Source organism: Uloborus diversus, chromosome 2 (genome assembly GCF_026930045.1).
Source record: "Uloborus diversus isolate 005 chromosome 2, Udiv.v.3.1, whole genome shotgun sequence".
NCBI lineage: Eukaryota > Metazoa > Arthropoda > Arachnida > Araneae > Uloboridae > Uloborus > Uloborus diversus.
Genome location: NC_072732.1, coordinates 190,897,035 through 190,903,034, shown reverse-complemented (window position 1 = coordinate 190,903,034; position 6,000 = coordinate 190,897,035).

Here is a 6,000-nt window from a genome sequence, read left to right as displayed (position 1 = left end):
TCAGATTAAATTTGAACGATGCATTCGGCTAAATAGGGGTTTATAAACCAGCACTAACGACTGTTCAGTTTTTGTGAACGTTTTACATACCACACCCCCGGCAAGGAAAGTGACACAACTCTACCCCCCCCCCCCTCCAAAAAAAAAAAGAAAGAAAGAAAGAAAACATCAAGGTTTTACGCAATAGTAGATTTTAGTGATTTGATCTCAAATACAGTTGATCCTACTTCTACGCGGGGGTTGCGTTCCACGGAAATGCCGCGTAAATCAAATCCGCATAAATTAAGACTTAATAGTAGTGTTAAAATAAGGGTTAGGTTCCATAGACCAAAAAAAAAAAACCCCGCATTATATGTATTTTTTTAAATCTGTGATGACTATGATTACAATGACTAATTTTGTAGTAAGTTTAACGTGTACTTATATTATGCATAAATAAAACATACATTAATTTGATGATTATAAAATGAAACTGGCTATTATAGTCTTTTGGCAGTCATTAAGAATTTTTCTCTGGAGTGGAAATTTGCAGAGAATTAACGCATCCATGATCACTTGCGTCATTTCCATGATAGAAATAATCAGAAAAGATCATTTGCTATTGTCAAGGTATATCTCAAAATATTCAATGTGAATGTTTTTAGTTGTGTGTTATCGATGTCAATATCCTCGTTGGTTTTGTCCTTCACACCTAAAATGAGTTCTGAACTGTATGAGTTGAATAACCTTACTTCTGGAAAGAGCTCTAGAACCAATCGGCATAAAATGTCTCCAGTGGCCTAAGTTCTAATATTAGTAAGCCAAAATGCAGTTTATTACGTTTAATCTTCAATCTCAGGGGTTGAAAGAGAGAAAAATTTTATCTGCTTGTATTGCCACATCCGCGTAAAAACAAAACTCATCCGCGTAAAATAAAATAAAGTTGTTAAATCTTAAACTACGTGTGTGTAATCAAAACCGCGTAAAATAAAACCGCGTAAAACGAGGGCCTAATGTTTTATAGTACGCTCAAAAACATTATGATGTGATGTTTACTGGTTAGGCTTTCTTGTCTAAAGTTGTTAAATCTTAAACTACATGTGTGTAATCAAAACCGCGTAAAATAAAACCGCGTAAAACGAGGGCCTAATGTTTTATAGTACGCTCAAAAACATTCTGATGTGATGTTTACTGGTTAGGCTTTCTTGTCTAAACTGACAATGCGTACTTCAAGTGCGATATGTTATGAAAGATGTTACATAAATTAATTTTATTCAAATAATCAAATCGAATGAAACAGGAACTTTCAAGATAAAATGTTATTATTTAACTAGCCATATACATTATTCCTCAATGGGGTTGCTTCCTTTAGTCAAAAAGTACTACTTTTAGTCACTGAAATTGATAGAATAAGCAAAAATAATAACATGGGCCCAGAAAATACTTTCATTTTCCCAACAGTTATTTTTTAATTAATTTTTTTAAATGTCCGATTTTTCAAACAAGGCGTGACATTTATGCCGTCACAAATGATGAATTTCTGGCGCATCTTTCTACCGTGTTTCCACGTTATGATAATCAAGAAGCGAATTAAATATTGTGTTCGACTCTTGCTATCGACCATATCGCTGCCAATACACGTTAGTAAAGATGCGAATTAAATATTTTGCTCTGTGAATGGCAACACTGAATGGCATTTCATCATTTGTGATATCATCGGCAGAAATATAAACAATGAAAGCGCACCGATTTAAGTACTTTTTTAAAAATATTAAACTTAAGCAAGTTATTTAAAAAATGGTCAGATCCTACGTTTTTAAACATGCTCTTTCAGAAAAAATACTTTTAAATTTTTGGAAACGACCCCATTGTTTTAATGGATATGCCATAACTTCTTCAACACATCAAACTTCATAAGTGAGGCATTATTTTCAAGACTTGATTCACCGCTATTGGCGAAAAATTAACATGCACAGCTTGGTCGTTTTCAGTAAAATTACACATAAAAACCCGAATTTTTGAATGCTAGTTGTCGTAGTTCGGAATTCGATAGAAAGACCCGTGCTGCAATCCAGGGAGGTGCAATAACAATAAAAGTAATTTCGCTGCCGAAATGTTAAATCAATCATGAAGCGCAAATGCTTTGCGAAGATCAGATCATCTAGATCCGTACTAATATCCAATGATTTGGAAAACTTTAAATGATATTGCTGAAATCGAAAAGAAACAAAAAAAAAAAAAATCTTTCTAATTGATTACAGAAATGATAAATAGGAATAAAAAAAGTAATAATAAGAGATGAAAATGATATTTAATATTCATTGTATGTGTATTTCTTACTGTTGTGAATAATCTTTGACAATGAAATTAAAGTTCTTTAATGGAAGCACATCAGCTTAAAGTTTTATCAAAAAACCTTACTGATGTGTTTCTATTCCATTAATTAAATGTATAAAGAAATAAGTATAAGTGAGTGTGAAACGAAATGAACTTGAATGTAAAAACTAATTGAAAAAAAAAAGACTTCAATCCCCCCCCCCCCCCTTCTCCTTAAAAATACAATGCAACCTTTTGCAGCTCTGAACTTGGGAGCAGATTTCAATTGGTGACCAATATATTTAATTCAAAAAAACAAAAAGTTTTGTATACTTTTATTATGATTTAAAGGTAGTAATATATTTTTTATGGTTTCATGTTTTAGTTTTATACACACCACAGTAAAAAATAACACAGAAAATGTCTTACAGAAATTTGTCTTAGTGTAAAACTGCCCCCATTAAAAGTTGGCATGGCGTGTTTCTGCGAGTAGAGCAACTACTGCTTTATTTTATAATTGTTTAAGTGAAACTTTTTATGCGAGGGCTTTGAAATTCTGATCTGCAACTTTTTTGTGTGACGACGGAAGTGGTGCTTAGAGCAGGAATTAAAATGAAGGGAGCAAGTCCAATCACTGGCTTAGCAAAAGCGGACCCAAAGACCCCAAGTCACGTGGCTCAACAACGACGAATGGTTGGCACGTTTTGCGCGAAACAAGTGAAAGAAACCCGATTTCTTCCAATGCTTTGCTTCAAAATCTATCACGGGACTTGGGGTCTTGGTTTCATGAATAAACACATCTTCACTCTCTCCATTTTTAACCGACTTCAAAAAGGAGGCGGTTATCAGTTCATACCGTATGTATGTTTTTTTTTTGTTTGTCGACTCATAGCGTCTCACCTAGTGAACCGATTTTGATGATTCTTTTTTTAATGGATAGGGGATGGCTCAACTTAGGTCCCATTACTTTGTTTGACCATATTTGTTCTTTAGAAAAAAAGTTATGGGCAAAAAACAGTAATTTTTATGCAATTTCCCTATTAAATGATATTGTAGCGAAGTTCGCACTTTTCATCCGCGGATAACGGTGGCTCAGTGGTAGAATTATCGCCTCCCACGCGAGCGACCCGGGTTTAAATCCCGACTAGGACAAAGTGAATTTTACTAAAATTTCGTTTCTACTGTTTCCCGTATTTTCTCGAATGTTCTATTAATTTCTGTATCTTTCCAAGTCTGGAAAGTTCCAGCACTTTCTCAAGTTGTATGTAAGGAAATGTAACGTTCATTCGTGGTTCTGAATAAAGATCTCGAGTTGAGACTAACGAGTATTCACTTCATTTGGCTTTCACATTGTCTTCGCTATCTTCATCTACGTGACAATATGAAACTCATTGTTATAAAAGTTTGGTACCATATAACAGTAACATTAATAGTAATTGTAATGATAATTTTGAATAAAGGCTTTTCTAAAGCAATACAGTGATATAGAGCCGAACTTCTTACTAGGTAACTTCTTACTTTTACTGAAATATCTGCATTTACACTAAAAAGAATGAAATAAAAAAATTTTGAAAAAAAAAATAGAACCGACTTCAAAATTGCTCTAAAAAGTGAAAAATAATTTTATTCTTTAAACACCATCGATAATACTTTTAAACATAATTTTTGAAGTTGGCGCAAAAACAAAAAGTAAAATCCATTGTAACCATGCTTCGTTCATATTTTTATCAAAAAATCATCCAAAGTTAGGAACGAAACATTTATATCGTTACTCAAATATGCTGTCATCAACGCGTAATGCATGTGGTAGTGAAGAAACTGGACCTGGTTAAATTTATACTTGTAGTTGAGTTATGGCTGTGAATGATTTTATCGATCGTTTTTGCGCCAACTTCAAAAATTATGTTTAAAAGTATTATCGATGGTGTTTAAAGAATAAAATTATTTTTCACTTTTTAGAGCAATTTTGAAGTCGGTTCTATTTTTTTTTCTTTCAAATTTTTTTTAATCTCTTCTCCATGAAGTGGCGTAGTTGTTTTTTGGCGGTTGTCAAAAACAGTGTAAAATAATGGCAATTATAAAGTTAGTTTTAGTGTTGAATTTAACAAATCAGTTTCAAGGATGAACTTCATGCGTATGCTTGCGGGTTTTCGATTTCTTTGATTCAAGTCCAGTAACCATTATTCTAACAGGGATTTTTAAAAACTGATGTCCTTATGATAATAGGGAACTTTAAAGAGCTTGGAGACTAATGTCGAGATTTTACTGGAGATTTTTGAGGGCTGTTGTCTCAATTCAAAACAAGGATTTATAGGATCTATTGACGCTATTTTGGAACTATTGCCTTTATTCTAATGACCCTTTTAGATACATCTCTCCGTACTCACTAGGGAATGAGAATTTTTATAGCAGTTAACTTTTTTTACAAAGTTTTCTTATTCGAATGGGAATTTTTACGTATTGATATCCAAATTTTAACGGGGATTTTTAATATCTGTCGTCATTTATGGAAAATTTTCTTTTATTTAAGACTGCTTATTGAACATACGTCACTTACACAACTTTTATTTTCGAGGTAGACCCTGCAAAGCCAGGTGACGAAGCTAGTAAGAGAATAAAGGAAGAAAGGAAGAAAAAAAATCAGCTTTCATAAATATTTATAAATTCAATCAGTTTTCAGTAGTGGAAGATTATAATTCAATATTTCTTCCATTAAAATATTTGATGTATTCCATCATCAGTTTTTCGCTGTTAAAATGGTTTCAAGAAGTAATATACAAGTTATTTACATCTTAGCAAATGCATGTTGCTAAAAACAGTTTACAGTCTGTGCAGCCGAATCCTAATGGACGATATACGACTGACGTACAGAACATAAAGACAACATCAATGTGCAGCTGCAGCTTTACAAAGTGATATGCTCCAAAGATTGTAGTTATACGTCTTACGTCAAAATGCAGTCACTGTTTTCAGATTGTTTATCTGGTTTGAATATAAATCCGTAGAAAAAGTGATGATCAAAAATGTATGGATGAACAATCTTAAGACTGCAGGAGAAGTGTTTTGAACGATGTACAAATTTTAGGTAAAATGCTTACATATTCGCACACAGCCACAGTGCCCTTGTAAAGCTTGACCACGGAGAGATAGCGGATGACCTTGAAGCGGAAACATCATTTGTATAACTTGTAATAGGCTGGTTGTTATTATTTTTTAACAGATAGGATCAGCGAGAGCACGCCTCTTACTGCTTGGCGCTTTCTGGCTGATTCTATTTATTACAAACAATACAAATGATGTTTCCGCTTTAGGGTCATCCGCCATTTCTTCGTGGTCAAGCTTTATGTATGTCTCATAGGAATACATGCATGTGAGTCGTCGAGAGAAAAAGTGGTGGTGGTGAATTTTTTTTACAATCTGTTTTTTTTTCCCCCATCAGAAAATATTTTAACCTCATCCTACTTCATGGGAAACTGGTGTAGGTTTAGATTTAATCCTTAGAGTAGAAGCGTCCAAGTCACATGGTACTGTTGCTCTGTTGCTGCTTCAGGATAATTTGGTTATACTCTCTCCATGTCTATTTATTCTCAATGGTTCAGTCAGTGCTGACTGCTAACAGACAGTAATCGCAAAACCTAACAGTTACACTCTCGTGAGAAAATAAAAGGCAGTATCTGCAGAAGTCAGTTTTTAAGATATTTGAAG